This window comes from Triticum aestivum, chromosome 3A, assembly GCF_018294505.1.
Source record: "Triticum aestivum cultivar Chinese Spring chromosome 3A, IWGSC CS RefSeq v2.1, whole genome shotgun sequence".
NCBI lineage: Eukaryota > Viridiplantae > Streptophyta > Magnoliopsida > Poales > Poaceae > Triticum > Triticum aestivum.
The window spans coordinates 44,823,590-44,847,089 of record NC_057800.1 but is presented as its reverse complement, the minus strand read 5'-3'; the positions used below and the strand labels follow the sequence as shown (position 1 = coordinate 44,847,089).

At 45.9% G+C, this 23,500-nt stretch overlaps 1 long non-coding RNA gene across 1 annotated transcript; it reads right to left on the bottom strand.

Annotated features, from left to right (window-relative positions):
- Window positions 1-1,693: 1,693 nt before the first annotated feature.
- Window positions 1,694-5,141, bottom strand: LOC123060128 (uncharacterized). Its single transcript, XR_006427794.1, has 3 exons — window positions 5,017-5,141; window positions 4,754-4,907; window positions 1,694-4,468 (listed from the first exon to the last, which is right to left on the bottom strand). It is a non-coding gene; the product is annotated as an uncharacterized lncRNA (long non-coding RNA).
- Window positions 5,142-23,500: the final 18,359 nt, after the last annotated feature.

The window sequence follows — 23,500 nt, the reverse complement described above, 5'->3', positions numbered from 1 at the left end:
GCGTGCGGCGAGGGAGGGGCCTCGGTACGTCCCCGACAGCCAATCTGGGAGCCGTACTTCCGCCGCCGGCACGACGAGCAGCTCGAGGCCACCAACGGCGTCGTGCCCTCCGGCAGGTTCAACGCCGACGACCGGCGTCGGTGGTGGGGCATGCCCGGGCGCACGTTGGAGTCCGTCCTCGAGTACATCGAGGGCGGCAACACGTCGCGCCTCGAGTACCCCGCTCCTCCGTCCTTCTCACGCCGCCGGGGAAGCTCCTGGACGCCGAGGCGCATGGAGACCGGGGTGTCCTCCTCCTCGTCCGGCGGCTCTCCCTGCCTCCACCTCCGCCCCGTCAAGCCGGAGCCCCAGGACACGCCTGTCAGCGCGCGTACCCGCAGCTCTGGCGCCCTCGTCGAGCCCAAGGTGGAGTCCAACCTCCCCCCGGAGTACGAGGAGATAGCCCGGCGCGGCTTCTCCGACGAGGACGCCATGCGGTGGTCACGCGACGACTACCTGCGCGAGGAGATGGTCTGGCAGCGTCGGGCCCTGGAGGAGATCGCCGCCCGCAAACGTGGGCGCGAGGACGAGGACGGCGTCGTCGTCCTCGATAGCGACGACGACGACGCCCCTGGACCGTCCAACCCACCGCGCCAACCGGCGGAGGGATGCAGCAGGGCCGGCGGAGGCGTAGGCGGGGGCGACGACGACGACGGCGGTGACTACACACGGTTCTACAGCCTCCTCGGGATGTAGAACCGCGTGGGCGGGCGGCGAGGCGGACGGCGGGGAGACGGCGGGGGTAGCCCGCGGTAGTTTTTTTCCTCTTTTTTTGTAAAAATATGTTTAAATTTGAACGAACTCGCCCGTGTTTGCGTTGTGTTTGCGCCGAATTTGAACATTTTAAAAACCCGTGGGGGGGCGCGACTGGGGGGCATCACGCCCCCAGTGCGCGGTTTAGCGCCGGTGCGCCCCGGGGGCGATTTTTTGCCCCTCCTGGGGGGCCAACGGCTGAAAATGCCCTGAAACGACCCATAGTTCTAGTTGTGTGCCTACAAGTACCATTATGGCTCGTCCGGGCCACCAATACCATCCCGTGCCCCTCTACGGCATCCGGACACCAATACCATCTCGTGCCCCTCTACGGCATCCGGGACATCAATACCATACCGTGCCCCTCTACGGCATCCGGGAAACCAATACCACTACTAGTCACTCTGAGTCGCCAAGCTCACAAGTACCGGTCGTAGTTATCCGAGGTCAAAGTACTGCCCTTAGTCGTCCGGACTCACAAGTACAGCTCTACATCGTCCAGGGTTGCAAGTACCGCTTTGAGGCATTCGGGCTCACAAGTACGAATATTACTAGTTCGGGCTCACAAGTATCAGTCTCAATAGTCTTAGTCGTTCGGGCCCATAAGTGTCGATAATACCACTTTGAGTTGTTGTACCTATTTTAGGTGATTTCATACATTATTTACGCCCCACAAGTTGCCACTGCATCACAAGTGTTCTCCAAATATTTGAAAAAAGAACTTCAGCCTCTCTCTCAACTAGGAACCGATGGATAGTTATCAACAAAAATATGGACTACAGTACAGATTAAAGAATTGATGGAAGAACCAGTTGCTGGTTCCAGCTCATGACAAATCACATATATATATATATATATATATATATATATATATATATATATATATATCAAGTTTCCTCGTTTAGCTACAAAATACTGATAGGGAAATGCATATGTACAATAACTTTTTTTAGACAAAATATAGTAACTGCAAAGTAGACGAGTCTTTTCCTTGCCAATCCATCTCTCTCCATTATTCAGATATTATAACCAGAAGCTCAGTTCCAGGAAAGGAAGCACACCATAGGGCAAAAAATAAGATGATACCTAATTAATTAGATCCAATTTATGAAGTGGCATCTTGTATCAAAGCTTGCAAAAAATAGCACACCAACTTGATTAAAAAAAAGAGTCAATTACACTATTGGTGCTACAACTTGGCATAAACGGTCACTTTGGTGCTAGAAGTTGTGGCGTACATCGAAGTGGTGCAAAAACTTGGCATTGACGTGCAATTGTCTTTTAGTTTTCGCCTCTTACGTTACAGGCGGACCCACTTCTCATATTGAGGTTACAAAATTTCCATGTCAATTGGTATTTTTTAAAAGAAAATAATATTTCGAGGGTGTTTTTGAAAAAATCAGCCCACACGTCCCTTTTCTCTGGTCTAGTCGCTGACAGCTGGCCCCATGCGTCTGGTCAGCACCGACTCCGTATATAAACGAGATAAACACCGTATTTGCACGTCAATGCCAAGTTTTTGCACCACTTCGATGTACGCCACAACTTCTAGCACCAAAGTGACCGTTTATGCCAAGTTGTAGCACCAACAATGTAATTGACTCTTTTTCTTAATCAAGTTGATGTGCTATTTTTTGCAAGCTTTGATACAAGATGTCACTTCATAAATTGGATCTAATTAATTAGGTGTCATCTTATTTTTTACTCTATCAGGACGAACTGAAGGCCCTATGGTGTGCTTCCTTTCCTGGAACTGAGCTTCTGGGAATAATATCTGAACAATGGAGAGAGATGGGTTGGCAAGGAAAAGACTCGTCTACTTTGTAGTTACTATATTTTGTCTAAAAAAAGTTACTGTACATATGCATTTCCCTATCAGTATTCTGTAGCTAAACGAGGAAACTTGATATATATGATTTGTCATGAGCTGGAACCAGCAACTGGTTCTTCCATCAATTCTTTAATCTGTACTATAGTCCATATTTTTGTTGATAACTATCCATCGGTTCCTAGTTCAGAGAGAGGCTGAAGTTCTTTTTTCAAATACTGGGAGAACACTTGACCAGAGAAAAGGGACGTGTGGGCTGATTTTTTCAAAAACATCCTTGAAATATTATTTTCTTTAAAAAAATACCAATTGACGTGGAAATTTTGTAAACTCAATATGAGAAGTGGGTCCGCCTGTAACCTAAGAGGCGAAAACTAAAAGACAATTGCAGCGCCAAGTCTCGAACACAACACCTCAACCAGGAACTGGAGCCGGCAAACCACTCCAAACATAATGTTCTATCGGCACAAACCGGATAACAACATTTTATGTATTTGACCTCGGTGCTGGAGGAGGTTAAATGGGCTGCAGATCTTCCGGCCCAGTTGGCACCTATTAGTTAAAAATAACTGTAGAAAGTATCTAAATTATATTTGCCTTAAAATTCCAAATTATAATCTCAGTAATAAAAATAATAAATTATTTTAAAACATTGTTCACCTATTAAGTTAAAATACTCATAATAATAATTTACTAATTATATAAATGTTTGCATAATTTATAATAAAAAGATAAATTACAATTTCAAAATATTATTTTAGTTATTCAACATTTTTCAATAATTATATTAAAAAATTGTATATTTTAAATATAAGACTCGATTGTGTAATATTATGTATTCATTAAACATTTTAATTTTTATTAAATGTCTGTATTAACTAAATACTTTTTATATCATACACGGATGTATATTTAAATGCTACCTCTCCCACGTCTGTGTATCATACATATAATTTTTATTAATTACATTTTACAAATATTTTTAAAAAAAGAACAGGTGCATAATGGGCCGAACTATCTGCGGCCCATATAAGCTCCGCATGCAGCCAAGTTAATATATATACCCCCTCAAAAAAAAAGTTAATATATATACAAGCTTGTTACCCGTGCTAAACAAGCCAACGTAAAGGTGTGTTGGTTAGCTGTATTGGTTTAACAGATTTGTTCTAGGGTTCGATACCTGCCATCCTTAGTTTTAATTTAGTTTAATTTTCAATCTCTGATGACAGGCGGGACCCACTGGTCGGTGAGAAAAAGGCCACCTCTACAATGTCAACAGGGGCTCTTTTGTGAAATTTTTATCTCGAGGGTGTTTTTCAAAAAAATCAGGCCATAAGCCCCTTCTCTCTGGTCTAGTGGCTGACAGCAGGCCCCATATGCCTAGTCAACAATGACTACGTATACAAACGAGATAAGCATTGTATTTGCATGCCAATGTCAAGTTTTTGCACCACTTCAATGTACCCCGCAACTTCTAGCACCAAAGTGATCGTTTATGCCAAGTTGTAGCACCACTAGTGTAATTGACTCTAAAAAAAACATGAAAACAGCACTACCAAACTTCAGTAACGATGTCAATATTCTGAAGTGTCAGTGTGTCACCTACTCTCCTTGTACTGAAAGATTAGTTGAGGAAATTTTTTTGTACCAAGAAATAGCAAACACCATCTTCACAACAGAACAAATATGGGATATCAAATTTCTAAACTACACTCCGTGTGAACAGTTCGGTAGTAATATTAAGCAAAAACAAGTACCTGATGCTCTCTGTATGAACTCTCATAATGAACTCTCTGTATGAACTATCATAATGAACTTCTATCCAGTTCTGTAACCTCAGTAGGCACTCTTCATGGAATAGACAAAAAATAAAAAATATTACGGAGGGAGTACTTCACAACACTATCATGTATTAGTAAGCTTAAGAAAACAAAAAATTTAGGCGAGGAAGAATTAATTATATTCACAATAGCATTTAGCCAATTAATTGATGCAATGCAACACATACGCAACAAGTGTATATGCGAGATCGACATGCGGATCAGGAATCCCGAGATGAACCTCGGGTACACTAAGCAAAAAACAAGCTAACCAAGAGAATTAGTTCAGGCAGACCAATCTCAACACACTTACCTGCGTATTTGTAGTTCAAGCATAAGGAGTATGTATGCGTACACAAATATCCAGTGCAGACAAAATGCTCAAATCATATCGATGGAAAACCCCGTTCATAAAGTCCAAAGCCAACTACCCTGTCAAAGGAGCAGCTGACAATGGACTCAGATACCTGAAACAAAAGCAGTAGTAAAATAAAACTTCGTGAGTGATTGCAAGTTAAATCACTATTTCTGCTAGATCTCTTCTTGCTTCAGTAACTCTGGATCATCTCTTCCTACCTGGCAACATTACGCCAAAGGCTGCTGAAACCAACTATGATCTGTAGTGAGAAGCAATAATCAAAGGACCTTGTGTTCCACGCATGATTCAGAGGATACAAAATCTGAATCTCCTACACCTGATGCAGAGAGAAAAAGGGTCAAGAACTCCACGATTCAAACCAGGCTGGGAAATCGCAAGGAGGGATGCGCTCGCCTGATGGACGACTAGGGGCGACATTTGGGCGATGGACGCTGCAGCAATGAGGAAGAGGATTGGGCGCTGCGACGGGGAGGAACATGGCCGGAGCGCTGCGGGAGGTAGCCGGGGAGGTTGCTGGAGGGGAGTATTCCAGGCGGGGAGCCATCGTTTCTTCAACCTGCCGCTGGGACGGCCTAAGCTTGCCGGAGCGGCCGCCGAACCGGCGCTGTATGAGAACCAGGGATGCCTCGGCGGTCAACTGCCTCTTGGACGCCCATCGGTCCACCATCGCGCGACCTCCTCAGCCTTCATGGGGCCACCGGTGGCCTTTCTCTCCCTCTCCTCCGTTCCACGGCCGCCGAACCGGCGCAGGGTGCTCCTCCTCTTCCTCTGGACGGCTACCGCCGACGTGCGCTCGATCTAGTTCTTGACGGCGAGGAACCACGACCGCATCAGACGTCGGTCCTCGAGCCCCCGGGACCCCTCCGCCGCCGCCACCGCCGGGGTCATCGGCTCCACCTCCTCGCCCCAGCGGCCATCCTCGCCGACCGCCTCTGCCGCCGCCACCGTCGGGGTCATCGGCAACTCCTATCCTACCCTAATGCTTCGGACAGATAGGGGAACAGTCGATCAGCATTGACTGACATTGGACGGATCTACCCTTTTAGAAAATGACTAGCCCCACCATAATTTTGTAATGGTCCCATTATTATTTGTAATTTCATGTAATTTTAGTCTCGTAACTTTTATTTCTGCACCGTTTGATCGTAGTGAATGGACGGTCCCTAAAATTGCCAATCACTGTAACAGTTTTATTTGATAAAACACAACATGTGGGCGCTGCTTTCAATCATTCACAGAAAAATCCCAGAAACAGAAGTTCGAGGTACAGAAAATATAATAAGAGTCTAAACTATTCTGAAAAGAAAGAGGACGAGGTGATCAGCTATACATGGAAAGAAAATGCACTTACAAAGGTAGCGCAGCGTATGCATCATGGAAAGAAGATTTTCTGTCCGTGCCTCAACAAAACGAATGACGCAATGACAAATCAAACGTCAGATTTTTTTTGACCATGAAAAATCAAACATTTTCCATGGCAATTATAGTGAATCAGCAATTGACAAGTCAGACATGAAAAACATGAAATTATTTACCCTGGTTAAAAATCCGGCGTCACAGAGATGTGGTCCATATTCTCATACGCTTTGCGTGATCATATATATAGCTAGCATGATATTTATATATGACATATCCATTTTTCTCCATTTTCATATAGTTTTTTTTATCATTTGATTCATTGAGTTATGAGTACATTCAAAAGTGTGTTGATCATTCATGTACGGTGTTGCTCTTACCAAAAAAGTAATAGGAAAGAAGAGAGATCAAACACAAAAAACACCATGAAGGTGTCCAAAAAAAGGATGAGAGGGAGCAACACCATGATCCGTTTTAGTATGCACTAAGTGCTTCAAAGTAGTACCAATTCTTAGTAAAAGTTCTAAAGTGCTCCATTGTACCATTATTGCATTATAATAAAAAAAAATCATGATCTTCATGTTTTATATACTAGGGGGACTTTACATTATAAAATTTGGCTTATATATTGCAGTGATGGGCTTCCTAAAATGCTTTCGGCCTTCATGATCAAGCAAGTTGGATGCACCCGTAGTGTCTTGCAAGTGCATGGGTTTATCTATTTTAAAGTAAGAGTATCGATCCCATGGTGAGATGAGGAAATGATATTTTGCCTCTTGTAGAGGTTTTGTCGGAATGTGCGTACATTTTTTTAGATACCAAGCAAAAGCAATGCGGAAGTCGAAGTATTGCAAGAGTGTGTGAACAAGAATTAAAGTGTGCCAAAATATATAGTAACTTGGAACAAAAGAGTAATGGAAATGATGGAAATTGCAATAGGGCTTTCAAGATTCAACACTAGTTCTTATGTTACTTAATTGTACGAAAACACAATTCTTGGTTCTCGTATGTAATCCTTATTAAATGTGTATCGTGTTTGTGGAGCCAATGACCAGATACCTGCATATTGTTGCATCTCCATGTCGTGCACGCCACCACCACGCCTGGATCACTGGTGATGTTGCTTCTACGAGCGAGTCAGTTGTCTTCTCCTGCGAAAAAGCGGGTCATTAGAGCGGTAAGGGCTGTCATGGACTTTGGTTTTTCTTGACCAAGGCGGCGGGTGAGCCACTCATCCCGGACATTGTGTTTGAAGGCCGCGAGAGCTTCGGCGTCCGGACAATCGACAATTTGGTTCTTCTTAATTAGGAATCTAGTCCAGAGCTTCCTGGCTGACTCTCCGGGCTGCTGGATGATGTGACTTAAGTCATCGGTATCTGGTAGCCGGACATATGTACCTTGGAAGTTATCGCGAAAGGCGTCTTCCAGGTCTTCCCAGCTGCCAACGGAGTTCTCTGGAAGGCTGTTGAGCCAGATGTCCAATATTTTGGTCTGTGAATATTTTTAGTTGGTCCGGTAATATTCCGTAATATATTCAGATGTCAAATATTTAGGTGTGTGAATATTTTTAGTTTGTCATGCTGCACGCCTCGCGCGTCTGGTTGCGGCCACAGATATCTCTACACGCCTCGCCATTGACGCATCTTTGCTCACGTGCTTAGTGGACCGATGGAGGCCCGAGACCCACATGTTTCACTTCCGTTGAGGAGAGATGGCAACTACTCTAGAGGACGTGTCACTTTTGTTGGGACTCTCCTTGGCGGGTCATGCCATAGGACCGTTGGAGGCACCGACTGCTTGGGAGCAGGAAATTGCACAACGTTTCCGAGATGTTTACCCTGATGCTCCGGCCTTAGTCTCGGAGCCTTACGGACCTAAGTTTGACTGGTTGCTCCATTTCTAGGTTAGTTCACCAGCCTCATATTTTTATTTGTCATGCATCTGGTTCTACATATGCCTTCTCTATTTACTAACTGTCTCTATTTACTTACTGACTACAGATCTAGAAGTTCCCGGGGTATCCATAAGTCCCCTTGATTGCGACACAGATCACTCGAAGCCTGGAGACATACCTACTGTGGCTTATTGATAACCCACAAGTATAGGGGATCGCAACAGTTTTCGAGGGTAGAGTATTCAACCCTAATTTATTGATTCGACACATGGGGGGCCAAAGAATATTTGTGAGTATTAGCAGTTGAGTTGTCAATTCAACCACACCTGGAAACTTAATATCTGCATCAGAGTGATCAGTGGCACGGTAATATGATGGTCTGATAGCAGTAGCAAACAATAGCATCAGTAGTAACAATGACAACAGTGATTTTGTAGCAGTTGTAACGGCAGCAGCAACAGTAGTAACTTAGCACAGATCAATATAGGAAAAACTCGTAGGCATTGGATCGGTGACATATGATGGATGACATTTATCATGTAACAGTTATAACCTAGGGCGACACAAAACTAGCTCCAGTTCATCGATGTAACGTAGGCATGTATTTCGTATATAGTCATACATGCTTGCGATAAGAATTTGCATGACATCTTTTACCCTACCCTCCCGTGGCAGCGGGTCCATACGGAAACTAAGGGATATTAAGGCCTCCTTTTAATAGAGAACCGGAACAAAGCATTAACACATAGTGAATACATGAACTCCTCAAACTACGGTAATCACCGGAAAGAATCCCGATTATTGTCACTTTGGGGTATGCGGATCATAACACGTAATAGGTGAATATAACTTGCAAGATCAGATCAAGAACATAGATATAATCATGAAAACATAAACGGTTCAGATCTGAAATCATGGCACCCGGGCCCTAGTGACAAGCATTAAGCATAGCAAAGTCATAGCAACATCAATCTCAGAACATAGTGGATACTAGGGATCAAATCCTAACAAAACTAACTTGATTACATGATAGATATCATCCAACCCATCATCGTCCAGCAAGCCTACGAAGGAATTTACTCACGCCCGGTGGTGAGCATCATGAGATTGGCGATGAAGAAGGGTTGATGATGACGACGGCGACGAATCCCCCTCTCCGGAGCCCCGAACGGACTCTAGATCAGGCCTCCCGATGAAGAACAGGAGGTGGCGGCGGCTGTGTCTCGTGAAACACAGTGAAACTTTCTCTCTTATTTTTTCTCCGGAAATAGGAATTTATAGTCCAGGAATTAGGGTCGGCGGAGCCACGAGGGCCCCACAAGCCACCAGGGCGCGCCTGGCACCTGGGGCGCGCCCTGGTGTCTTGTGGACCCAGGGTGGCCCCTCTCCGGTGGTTCTTCGCTCCAGTATTTTTATATATTATATAAAAATTCTCCCGAAAGTTTCGTCCAATTCTGAGAATTTTTATTTCTGCACAAAAACAACATCATCGCAATTCTGCTGAAAACAACGTTAGTCCGGATTAGTTCAATTCAAATCATGCAAATTAGGGGCCAAAACAATGGCAAAAGTGTTTGGGAAAGTAGATACGTTGGAGTATCACTTCTCGGGAAGGTGATGTTCACAGAGAATGGAGGGAAAGGGTTGGCGGGAAAGAATGACGACAAAGGGTTGGCAGGAAGGATAATGCCGGAACATATGGAGGGAAAGGTTGCGGGAAATTGCGGCTAACTAGGGAAAGGGTGGCGGGATAAAATTACGGTCGAAAATATGGTTCCATGCAGCCGTTGCTTGAAAATTTTGGTCTCATGCAGCTGTCGAGTTTGCCTAAGCCGATTTGAACTAATCGGTTTCGGCGAAGCTGATTACTACTAATTGGTTTCGGCTAAACCGATTAGTAGTAACCAGCTTCGGCTGACTGATGCTTATTAGGATTAAAATTAATAGGTTAATTAAAGAGATAATCCTCCCATTGTAATCTGTACGTCGGTTGCATTTGATGAAGCTATGTACCTAGGGTAGGATCATGGACCTGTCCTAACTGCCCTACCCAAGGACATCTCTAGAAGAAACCACCTTTCAATCGACTTGGAGGTGTTCCACTCGACAGGCTCGAAGACGCTCGACCAAGAAGCAATCACTCGACCAAGATCCAATCACTCGACGTCCAGGAGACCTGAAGTCACTCCGCACGCTAACGGTCGGTCATTAAGTAGCTTTTATGGTCATCATAGCACTTTATTACTAGCATTACCGGTAACGCCCTGCCTTAATGTACATTGAACCCTTTGTAACATGGGCTAGCCGGGGTCCTGGCGCACTCTATATAAGCCACCCCCTCCTCCGAGACAAGGGTTCGCACCTCTGTAACCCATATTCATATAATCCAGTCGACCGCCTCTGGGCTCCAAGACGTAGGGCTATTACTTCCTCCGAGAAGGGCCTGAACTCGTAAACCTTGCGTGCTTACAACTTCTCCACAGCTAAGATCTTGCCTCTCTATACTTACCCCCTACACTACTGTCAGACTTAGAACCACGATAGTTGGCGCCCACCGTGGGGCAGGTGTTTTAGCGTTTGTTGGAGAAGTTGCGACTTTTTTCCGACCCGAATCATCATGGTTTTCGGCAGAGTTTCGATGGAGGGCCGCGAGATCTGTCTCGGCGCGCTCACGTTCATCATCGATGACTCTGCTTGGCTCCAGGAGGCTCCGCTCGACGTGGACACACTCCCTGCTCGTGGGGCAACGCACTTTAGTGCGTGCGTCTGCGGCATTCTCCTGCGGCAACCGTCGACCCCCTATCGGTCAGCTCCTGTGTTGTCCTCACTCCCTGTTTCCCATCGGCGCAAGCGTTCCGGTCGGTCGAGACTTCAGCGGTGGGTGAGGCACGCGGTGGCGCGTCAGTCGGCCACTCCCCAGGTCGCGGCGATCGAGCCCGACGAATCCCTCTACGGCATGTTCGACATGTCGACTGGCTCCGCAGAGACCGCATCCGAGTGCGACAGCAGCGATCCGGCGGTGGAGGTTCTTGTAGGATCGAAAGTATGTCTAGAGGGGGGGGGGTGATTAGACTACTTGACCAAATAAAAACTTAACCTTTTCCCAATTTTAGTTCTTGGCAGATTTTTGCTATTGTAGGACAAGTCAAGCAATCATCACACAATTCAAGCAAGCATGCAAAGAGTATATTGGCAGCGGAAAGTAAAGCATGCAACTTGCAAGAAAGTAAAGGGAAGGGTTTGGAGAATTCAAACGCAATTGGAGACACGGATGTTTTTCCCGTGGTTCGGATAGGTGGTGCTATCCTACATCCACGTTGATGGAGACTTCAACCCACAAAGGGTAACGGTTGCGCGAGTCCACGGAGGGCTCCACCCACAAAGGGTAACGGTTGCGCGAGTCCACGGAGGGCTCCACCCACGAAGGGTCCACGAAGAAGCAACCACCCACAAAGGGTCCACGAAGAAGCAACCTTGTCTATCCCACCATGGCCATCGCCCACAAAGGACTTGCCTCACTAGCGGTAGATCTTCACGAAGTAGGCGATCTCCTTGCCCTTACAAACTCCTTGGTTCAACTCCACAATCTTGTCGGAGGCTCCCAAGTGACACCTAGCCAATCTAGGAGACACCACTCTCCAAGAAGTAACAAATGGTGTGTAGGTAATGAACTCCTTGCTCTTGTGCTTCAAATGATAGTCTCCCCAACACTCAACTCTCTCTCATAGGATTTGGATTTTGTGGAAAGAAGATTTGAGTGGAAAGCAACTTGGGGAAGGCTAGAGATCAAGATTCATATGGTAGGAATGGAATATCTTGGTCTCAACACATGAGTAGGTGGTTCTCTCTCAGAACATATGAGTTGGAATTGTGTATGTGTTCTGATGGCTCTCTCCACGAATGAAGAGGAGGTGGAGGGGTATATATAGCCTCCACACAAAATCCAACCGTTACACACAGTTTTCCAATCTCGGTGGGACCGAATCAACAAACTCGGTCGGACCGAAAAGGTAAACCTAGTGACCGTTAGAGATTTTCGGTGGGACTGACATGCAACTCGGTAGGACCGATATGGTTAGGGTTTGGGCATAACGTAATCTCGGTGAGACCGATTACACAAACTCGGTGAGACCGAATTTGGTAATTAGCTAACCAGAGAGTTGGTCAGGCAAACTCGGTGGGACCGATTTGCTCTTTCGGTGAGACCGAAAAGTTACAAAAAGGAAACACTGAATTTACATTGCAATCTCGGTGGGACCGATTCGCTCTTTCGGTGAGACCGAAAAGTTACGAAAGGGAAACAGAGAGTTTGCAATCCCATCTCGGTGAGACCGAGATCCCTATCGGTAGAACCGAATTGCTAGGGTTTGGCAGTGGCTTATGACAAGTGAAACTCGGTGGCGCCGGATAGAAAGAATCGGTAGGACCGAGTTTGGCTTAGGGTTTAGGTCATATGTGGATATGGGAAAGTAGTTGAGGGTTTTGGAGCATATCACTAAGCACATGAAGCAAGAGGCTCATTAAGCAACACCTCATCCCTCCTTGATAGTATTGGCTTTTCCTAAAGACTCAATGTGATCTTGGATCACTAAAATATAAAATGAAGAGTCTTGAGCTTTTGAGCTTGAGCCAATCCTTTGTCCTTAGCATTTTGAGGGTTCCACTTTCACATCCATGCCATGCCAATCATTGAGCTTTCCTGAAATAATCATCTTGGAATAGCATTAGCTCAATGAGCTATATGTTGTTATGAATTACCAAAACCACCTAGGGATAGTTGCACTTTCAATCTCCCCCTTTTTGGTAATTGATGACAACATATAGATCAAAGCTTCGACAAATGATAATAAGCATGAAATATATCGTCGCTTTGAGAAGTATGTGATAAGTAAGAGCTCCCCCTAAATTTGTGCATATTTAAAATTTGCTTTGGACTGCAAATGCACAAGGAGTTAGAGTCATGGGTTACTCTTCCATGTCACATACATCTTGGTGGAGCGCTTAAAATGATAAGAATGAAATACATGCACTCATCACCAAGAATAGTGAATGATCACATAAGATAGATAAGATAATAGCATTAAGCAAACATTAAGTGTAGCTTATGATCAAACACATGATCATCAATGTCTCACAGATAATGACGTGGTATCTCAAGCACTCAAAAGCAAACAAAGTTCGAAAAACCACCAAATAAAGCAAGAGAGAAAAAAGCAACACTCTCTCTCTCTCTCTCTCGAAGCCTATGATCTATACATTTTTCTCCCCCTTTGGCAACAAGTTACCAAAAAGTTCCTAGAAAATGCATAGTGCTAGATCGACGCTCAGGCTTGATCTTCAGGTGGTGGTGGAGTCCGGAGCACTCCAAGGACGAAGGATTCTGTAGACGCTGAAGTAGACGCTGGAGTTAGAGCTGAAGTAGATGCTGGAGCTGGTGGAACTGAGGCTGTAGCTGGTGCAGACGTGGTGGCTCTGGTGTCAGCAACTGGCACTGCAGACGACCTCGGACCTCGTGGCACTCTGGCAAAGGCATCAGTTGTAGTCCTGCCTCTCCTCTCCTGCATGTCATCTTGGAGCTGCTCCACTACAGTCTGAATCTCTGTCACCTTGACATCCAAGTCATAGAACTTTTGTTCCATGATTCTCTCTAGGCTTGCCTGGTTCTGAGTTAGGGTGGCTAGTCCTTTCTCAATCCGCAGGGTGGATGCAATCAGGTAACCAAGCTGCTCTTGTTTGGTTTTCAAGAAATACTCAGATGCCTCCTCTTGAGTTGGCATCTTGGCAGCTTTCTCCTTCCTTGCCTTCTCCTTCTTTGCTTGTGCTTGTGCAGACGATGGCTCATTCTCAGTCATCACAACTTGATTGTCCTCAAAATCTGGATGGATGGGCAGGTGTTCCTTGTCCAATAAGTATATGCCCGTGCCCATCTTGGAGTTAATGAGCTCCTGAATCTGTGGGGCATATCCACAGCTCCTCTTCTGATCAGCTGTTGTCCTCTTGATAGTTTCCACTATGAGGCTCATGACTTTGAATTTCTGAGGTACATCAAATACATGAAGCAAATTGATTGCTTGGCCTCTGATTATCTTGTGATCACCTGACTTGGGCAACAAGGTGTGCCTCAAAATCCAATTAATGGTTGGCAGCCCTGACAGAAGATAATGTACTGAGCCATATTTGAAAGTTTCAAGAGCTTCATTGGGAATTTCCTTGTACATATTGGACATAGAGTTGTGGTCCATCTTCTTCTTGGCATAAATGTCCAAGTCATCTGCTTGCTCCTCTGGGGCATTGATCAACTTTTCCCATTCCTCAACAGTTGATTGGTACCTCGTACCTTCAGACATCCATGTGATCCTACCATCTGGATAGAAGTGTGCTGTGGAGTAGAATTGCATGATGAGCTCCTCGTTCCACTTTGTGAGCTTCTGCCCAACAAAGTCTGCAACTCCACAAGCATTGAAGCTGTCATACACTCCAGGGTAGTACTCTTCATTGTCCTTGATGTACTCCCAATCAACCCATCTCATGTTACAGACTATTGGCTTCTTATCAAGCAAAACTGTCTCATAGAAGTCCTGCTGTTCCTTGGTGTGAAATGTGTAATCCACAGCAGTCCTTCTCCTTGAAGCATACGGATCTGCTTCTCTCCACTTCTTTAGCCCTGAGTCTCTCCTGAGCTTCATATCCTCAGCCACAGGATGAGCATCGTTGTGGTCTGGGATCTTGGGCTTGAGTTTTCTAAGAACATTCTCTTCCTCTTCTTCTGCAGCTTCAGGCACTGGGGCCTTGTTCTTCTCAGTAGCTGGGATGCTCCTTGTATTTCTCTTTGGTGTAGACTTGGGCTTGGAGGCAGCTTTGGGTGCTTCTTTGGGCTTGGATGCAGCAGCCCCTGTCCTGATAGCATCACCCATAAGCTTAGGTGCTTTAGGTGCTGGTGCAGCAACCTTTTCTTCTTCCTCTTCTTCCATGATGGAAGCCTTTCCAAGCACTCTGGCTACGGTCTTCTTGACCCTTTCCTTCCTCTTCTTGCCTTCAGCAGCAACTGGCTCTTTGGGTGTGGGCTTCTTAGTTGAAGCTCTGGCCTTTGACATAGGCTGCCTGCCTGCTGGCCTTTTGACTTTCATCCCTGGCTTTATGCCTTGAGCTGGCTCAACTCTCTTTGATGTGGCTTCCTCTTCTGCCACATAATCTTCATCCTCAGAATCTAAAGTTCTCTTCTTCCTCTGTCTGGTGGCAGCTTTGGGCAAATTGCTAGGAGTACTTCTGCTGCCATCATCTGAAGAGCTTGAGGGACTAGTGCCCTCACTCATGTGCACTTGCTGTTCTGACACATTCTGGCTGTCACTCTGATCTGACATGTTGCAAAAGCTGTCTGCTGACCCCGTGAATAGTTTATAGATGAGGTAGAGTGGATGAGCATCACAAAAGCAGAGATTTTTGCAAAAGAATGATCCAAAAACTTAGTTTTAGTTTCCCACTGAAATCATCTCGGATCTACTGATTTTTAAACTCGGTGATACCGAAGCAGTTTTGGAACCTAAACTAGTGAACTCGGTTGGACCGAGTCACAGTTCGGTGGCACCGAGACTGCTAGGGTTTCACAAAGTTCCAAAATCGGTCACACCGATAAGTAATTCCCGGTCAGACCGAGTCTCACTTGTGCAATGGCATAAGCCAAATCGGTGGGACCGAGTTTTTCAACTTGGTGGGTCCGAGATGGTTTCGGCGGAAACCTAACCCTAAAATTTTCGAATCAAACCTAATCTACGAGCGCATTGACTGGATAGGAGTGTTTCAATCGTGGCAAGAATCATGATGATCACAATGTGCTAAGAATCGGATTGGAGAATAGCACAAAGATCGAGTCCATACCCTAGTTCGGCGGAGACTCGCTACGGCGGCAACGGCGGGGTAGAATTCCGTTGACGGCGATGGAGACCAGCGACTGGAGGCGGCTGGCGGCGAGGAGACGATCCGGAGACCAAGTTGGCAGAGCAGGCTATCGCGCGGGCGAAGGGGTTCGGAGAAATTTCCAAATTTTTGCCCGTGACTATATATAGCCCGACCCTGTCGGTGTGACCGAGTGGAACAACTCGGTGGCACCGAGATTCATAACTGCAAGCAGTTACTGAAACTCGGTGTGACCGAAAGGTTCAAATCGGTTGCACCGAGATCGAAAACCTAGATCAACTTAATGATCTCGGTAGGACCGAAAGTGGGGTATCGGTCAGACCGAGAATCATAAAGAGGTTTTGGAAGTTTAAGTCTATGACGAATCGGGGACTCCGAGCGCTCCTCACACAGAGTGGTTCGAATCTGACTTGATCAAATTTTGTGATGTAGCATGAATAGAGTTTGAGACGAGAAAAGCATAGATAGCTAGAGGAGGTTCTTAGGCATTCTTGTCCATCCACTTGGCAAAAGGAAATAAAACCAAACAATCAAAACAACAAGTGGATGTCCTCGAATGAGTAAAATATGCAACCAGCATGCTCACACAATAAGATGGCAAATGAAATATGTGACAAGGCATGCACAACCAATTCTAGCATCTATCAAGCAATTTGCGATGACAAGGTCATCTATATATGAGTATATTGACTTAGGAGTCAAGTGAGAACACTTGATCATAGGTCATACTCATCGTTTAAGCTCAAGTGGGGTTACCACTTTTACATAAAGCATTGTTGTGTTCACATCTTTAGAGTTGCTTTAGCTCAAGTCTTAGAGTAAAGCTCCCCCTAGATGTGATATCCCCCCTTAGAGGGATGAACTAACCTCGGGTTTTGTCGATGATGACTTCATGTAGATGTTGAAGATGTGGATGCTCAATGTTGATGTAGATCACTTGGAGCTATCCATTTGAGTGAATTGCACTTTCAATACCTACATGGGTTAGTCCCACAAGGAACAAACAAGGATATCCATAGACATAGAGTGATGCACACACAAGATGATGTCCATGAAAACTTTTAGGTTACCTTGTCCCTTGTCTTACCAACAAGAGGGTTTGTGACTCCTTGAACTAGTGCAAGATGTGGAAGTTGATTGCACTTGTTCTTGCCAAAATGATAAGAGTGAAGTATGTTGGCGGAGTCACCCTCAAGAACTCTCTAGTTCTTCTTCTTTTGGATCCACACCATCTTGATGGGAATCCTTGGAGTTGTAGTCGTACTTGATGAAGTGGAACTTGAAGTAGTCTTGGGAATCCACTTGACTAAGGTCTTAGGAGCTTCTTCAAATGCATCAATTTCCTCTTGAAGCTTGTCCTTGCCTTTTTGCTTGTAGTCTTGTGGTGGAAGATCATCTTGAGCTTGTGTCCCCTTGAAAGAAGTATCATACTTCTCTTGTTGAGGAACAAACTTTGTCTTGGGGTATTGATCTTCTTCCCACTCAACTCCATTGGCATTGAACTTTCGTTCAAAACCAACACCTTGATTCTTCCGGTGCATTCCTTGCTTGCGCACAATTTCCTCGAATTGCTTACTCCCGGCAAGGCTTTTGTACACTCCTTTCTCTATAATTCCCTTCAATAAGCTATTTTCTTGCTCAAGTGTAACTTGGCTAAGAGAATCATTAGTGGAATCAAGAGAACTACTAGAAGCAACAATATTGGATTTAGCATGATCATTGTTACTGCTAGAGGAAGAATCTTTCTTGTTCTTGTTACTAGACTTGACTTGAGGCATGTAAGTGGATAAGAGTAAACGCTTGGCAATGTAAGAAGAACTTTTCTTGCGGAGATCATCATTGATTGCTTTTAAGAACTCATGCTCTTGCTCAAGATTGAGCTTTTCAAAGCGTAATTTCTCATGAGCTCTTAAAAGTTCTCGATGATCTTCGAAGATAGTTTCATGAGCTAACTTAAGAGTGTTTAGTTCTTTAGTTAGAGCCTCAATCTTCTCCTTATCATTGTCATTCGTTTTATCTTGATTAGCATGATTAATTGACGTTTCATCATAGTATTCATCACTAGAGTTGTCAACAAGCAAATCATCACCTAACAAGTCATCTTCATCACTATTGAAATCAACATACTCGGGGTGTGTTACCTTAGGACCTTTGGCCATGAAGCATCTTCCAATTCCTTCATTTGGTGAGTCAAATATGTCGTAGGAGTTGGTTGACACAAGTGCTAGACCGGCAACACCTTCATCTTGAGTATCTTCGGAGTCGGAGTGATAACTTCTCTCGGAGTGGCTGTCGGAGTCGGAGCCGGATACCCATTCACCAACATGAGCTTGATGTCTTCGTTTTGTGTAGCTCCTTGATGATTTTTCCTTCCTTTCCGAATCCTTGCTTCTCCGTGAGTATCTTCGTTCATAACGATCATCTCTACTCCTTCTCTCTCTTGGTGGTGATTCTTTGCTTCTTCTTTTTGGAGAATCTTCTCTTCTCTTGTAGGGAGCCGTACACTCATTGGAATAGTGTCCGGGTCTTCCACAACTGTAGCAGTTTCGCTCTCGACTAGAAGATCTTTTGTCATTGTAGGACCTTGACTTGAAGCTTCTATCTTTGCTTCTACTCTTGTAGAACTTGTTGAAGTTCTTCACCATTAAGCTCAATTCTTCATTGAAGTCTTGTTTCTCACTTGATGATGTAGGGGCTTCACATGAGGCTTTGTAGGCACCACTTGATTTGTTGTGAAGTTCCTCTTTATCCTTAAGTGACATCTCATGAGCAACAATTCTTCCAATCACCTCCGTTGGCTTGAGATCTTTGTAATTGGGCATCATTTGGATCAATGTGCACACGGTATCATATTTTCCATCCAAGGCTCTTAGAATCTTCTTGATGATGAATCTATCGGTCATCTCTTCACTTCCTAAGCCGGCAATCTCATTTGTGATGAGAGCAAGCCTAGAGTACATTTCAGCGACACCTTCACCATCCTTCATTTTGAACTTGTCAAGTTGACTTTGAAGCACATCCAACTTGGATTCCTTGACGGAGTCGGTACCTTCGTGCATATCAATCAAAGTGTCCCAAATTTCCTTTGCATTCTCAAGACGGCTGATTTTGTTGAATTCTTCGGGGCACAATCCGTTGAAGAGAATATCACAAGCTTGAGCATTGTATTGCAACATCTTCAACTCATCCGCGGTAGCTTCACGGTTTGGTTCTTTCCCATCAAAGAAGTCACCTTGCAAACCAACACACACAATAGCCCAAACGGCGGGGTTATGTCCAAGAATATGCATTTTCATTTTATGCTTCCAACTAGCAAAATTAGTACCATCAAAGTAAGGACCTCTACGGTGATAATTTCCCTCGCTAGACGCCATACTCTCCTAGGTTGTGAAACCAAGGCTATGACCACCAAAAGCTATGGAGATCAAAGCAAATGGAGACCAAAGCTCTGATACCACTTGTAGGATCGAAAGTATGTCTAGAGGGGGGTGATTAGACTACTTGACCAAATAAAAACTTAACCTTTTCCCAATTTTAGTTCTTGGCAGATTTTAGCTATTGTAGGACAAGTCAAGCAATCATCACACAATTCAAGCAAGCATGCAAAGAGTATATTGGCAGCGGAAAGTAAAGCATGCAACTTGCAAGAATGTAAAGGGAAGGGTTTGGAGAATTCAAACGCAATTGGAGACACGGATGTTTTTCCCGTGGTTCGGATAGGTGGTGCTATCCTACATCCACGTTGATGGAGACTTCAACCCACAAAGGGTAACGGTTGCGCGAGTCCACGAAGGGCTCCACCCACAAAGGGTAACGGTTGCGCGAGTCCACGGAGGGCTCCACCCACGAAGGGTCCACGAAGAAGCAACCACCCACAAAGGGTCCACGAAGAAGCAACCTTGTCTATCCCACCATGGCCATCGCCCACAAAGGACTTGCCTCACTAACGGTAGATCTTCACGAAGTAGGCGATCTCCTTGCCCTTACAAACTCCTTGGTTCAACTCCACAATCTTGTCGGACGCTCCCAAGTGACACCTAGCCAATCTAGGAGACACCACTCTCCAAGAAGTAACAAATGGTGTGTAGGTAATGAACTCCTTGCTCTTGTGCTTCAAATGATAGTCTCCCCAACACTCAACTCTCTCTCATAGGATTTGGATTTTGTGGAAAGAAGATTTGAGTGGAAAGCAACTTGGGGAAGGCTAGAGATCAAGATTCATATGGTAGGAATGGAATATCTTGGTCTCAACACATGAGTAGGTGGTTCTCTCTCAGAACATATGAGTTGGAATTGTGTGTGTGTTCTGATGGCTCTCTCTACGAATGAAGAGGAGGTGGAGGGGTATATATATAGCCTCCACACAAAATCCAACCGTTACACACAGTTTTCCAATCTCGGTGGGACCGAATCAACAAACTCGGTCGGACCAAAAATGTAAACCTAGTGACCGTTAGAGATTTTCGGTGGGACTGACATGCAACTCGGTAGGACCGATATGGTTAGGGTTTGGGCATAACGTAATCTTGGTGAGACCGATTACACAAACTCGGTGAGACCGAATTTGGTAATTAGCTAACCAGAGAGTTGGTCAGGCAAACTCGGTGGGACCGATTTGCTCTTTCGGTGAGACCGAAAAGTTACAAAAGGGAAACGCTGAATTTACATTGAAATCTCGGTGGGACCGATTCGCTCTTTCGGTGAGACCGAAAAGTTACGAAAGGGAAACAGAGAGTTTGCAATCCCATCTCGGTGAGACCGAGATCCCTATCGGTAGAACCGAATTGCTAGGGTTTGGCAGTGGCTTATGACAAGTGAAACTCGGTGGCGCCGGATAGGAAGAATCGGTAGGACCGAGTTTGGCTTAGGGTTTAGGTCATATGTGGATATGGGGAAAGTAGTTGAGAGTTTTGGAGCATATCACTAAGCACATGAAGCAAGAGGCTCATTAAGCAACACCTCATCCCTCCTTGATAATATTGGCTTTTCCTAAAGACTCAATGTGATCTTGGATCACTAAAATATAAAATGAAGAGTCTTGAGCTTTTGAGCTTGAGCCAATCCTTTGTCCTTAGCATCTTGAGGGTTCCACTTTCACATCCATGCCATGCCAATCATTGAGCTTTCCTGAAATAATCATCTTGGAATAGCATTAGCTCAATGAGCTATATGTTGTTATGAATTACCAAAACCACCTAGGGATAGTTGCACTTTCAGTTCTGATGGTCGATGGACCGCCCAGTCCTCCCGGTTTTCCCCGTACCGACGGAGGCGCGGGTGGAGGCGACCCGTCGCGTCTCCATGAGGAGTATCTTCCCGAGCCTCTCACATCGCTGCAGAGAGAAGAACTTCGCCGCCGGAACATGGATGCACTGCACACTCCTATCGTCGGAGAGACCCCCGAGGCTCACGCCTTGGAGGACGCGCGCCTGGCAAACTTGGCCGAGCGCACTCGACTGGAGAACCTCCAGCGAGCACTCGACGAGCATGCGCGACAATGGATTCCCGAATCCAGTCGACGTCAGCTCTTCCCGCCCCCGCGGGTATATCGAACTCTGGTTCAGAATTTAGCAGCTGCGTCCCGTATAGCGGAGTCGATTCAACCTTCCCAGTCGGAGGCTGGCAGAGGCTTGCTGCAGATCAGAGCGTTACTCCGGGCAGCAGGAGATCAGAATTCCGCTGTTTCTCAGTCGCGGAACAGGATTCACAGCAGATCCGTTGCCGCGGACACAGTCCAGTCGGCTCACATCCCGAGATTGCCCCCGAGGCGTGAGGGACGTGGAGACCGGCGTGACCAGTATGGGAACCATGAGCAGTATGATCACCGAGTCGATCGTGATGGTCGACATCGAGTGCCCACGCCTCCCCCGAGGAGCGGGTCGTATGTGCCTCGCCAGCAGGATGACAAGCGCCCTCATAGTGGTGGGCGAAGGATTCCAGTCGACCCCAGAGGGCCAGGCTTTGACGCAAGATCCATTCTCGTCCAGGGTTTGGTCGACAGGAACAGGGCTCACCGAGAAGGTCACGACAGAGATGCACCTACCAGCAGCAGAGTACACGTTTCGGGGCCAGAATGCTTTAGTAGAGCTATCAGGGCCGCTGCGATTCCTCCCAACTTCAGGTTGGCGACTGGAGTCAGTAAGTTCACTGGCGAGTCCAAGCCCGATACTTGGCTTGAAGATTACCGAGTGGCCGTCCAGATCGGCGGCAGCAATGATGAAGTGGCCATGAAGCACCTTCCTCTCATGTTGGAGGGCTCGGCCAGAGCGTGGCTGAATCAGTTAGCACCTAGCAGCATTTACACTTGGGAGGATCTCTCCCGAGTGTTCGTCACCACATTTGAAGGTATGTGCAAGCGGCCGACAGGGCTGACGGAACTGCGGTCTTGTGTACAGAAGCCAAATGAAACTTTGAGGGATTACATCCAGAGGTGGATCACGTTACATCACTCGGTGGAGAATGTGCCTGACCACCAAGCAGTTTGTGCCTTCAAGGAGGGTGTCAAGTATAGAGAACTGAATTTAAAATTCGGTCGAACCGGAGATATGTCCCTGAATCGGATGATGGAGATTGCCACCAAGTACGCTAATGGCGAAGATGAAGATCGGCTCAGGAGTGGCAAACTCAAGTCAGTCGCCCAAGAACCCGGGGGCAATTCCAATCGGAAACAGAAGCGGAAAGCCGAGCCAGCGGCTCCCGGGGAAGCCTTGGCTTTAACCCAAGGAAAGTTTAAAGGGAAACCTAAAGGGCCTTAGAACCCTAAAAAGGTTAAAGACCAGGACGGAAATGATGTGTTGGACTTGCCATGTCTCATCCACACAAAGAAAGATGAAGAGGGTAATTTCATTTACCCGAAACATACCACTCGACAGTGTCGACTCTTGATCCAGCAGTTCCAGGGCAAACAGCCCAAAGGTAAGGAAAAGGAGTCGGATAAGGTCGAGGACAAAGAGGACAGTGACGACGGATACCCTCAAGTCAATTCCACCTTGATGATTTTTGCTGATGTTGAGAGCAAAAGTCGACTGAAAATCATAAACCGAGAGGTGAATATGGTTGCCCCGGCGACACCAAGTTATTTGAAATGGTCCCAGACTGCCATCGCGTTCGACTAGTCCGATCACCCAACGCATATTGCCACCCTTGGGAGGCAAGCTCTGGTGGTCAACCCAGTGGTTGAAGGCACTCGACTGACCAAAGTCTTGATGGATGGTGGCAGTGGTTTGAACATATTGTATGCCGAGACATTGAAAGGGATGGGCATTCCGATGTCCAGACTCAGCGCCAGCAACATGAGTTTCCACGGAGTCATTCCTGGGAAGAAGGCTGAATCACTCGGCCAGATTACTCTTGATGTGGTTTTTGGTGATTCTAAGAATTACCGCAAAGAAAGGTTGACATTTGAAGTTGTAGACTTCCAGAGTGCCTACCACGCTATTTTGGGCAGGCCGGCTTATGCACGCTTCATGGCCCGACCGTGTTATGTGTATCTTAAATTGAAGATGCCTGGTCCCAAA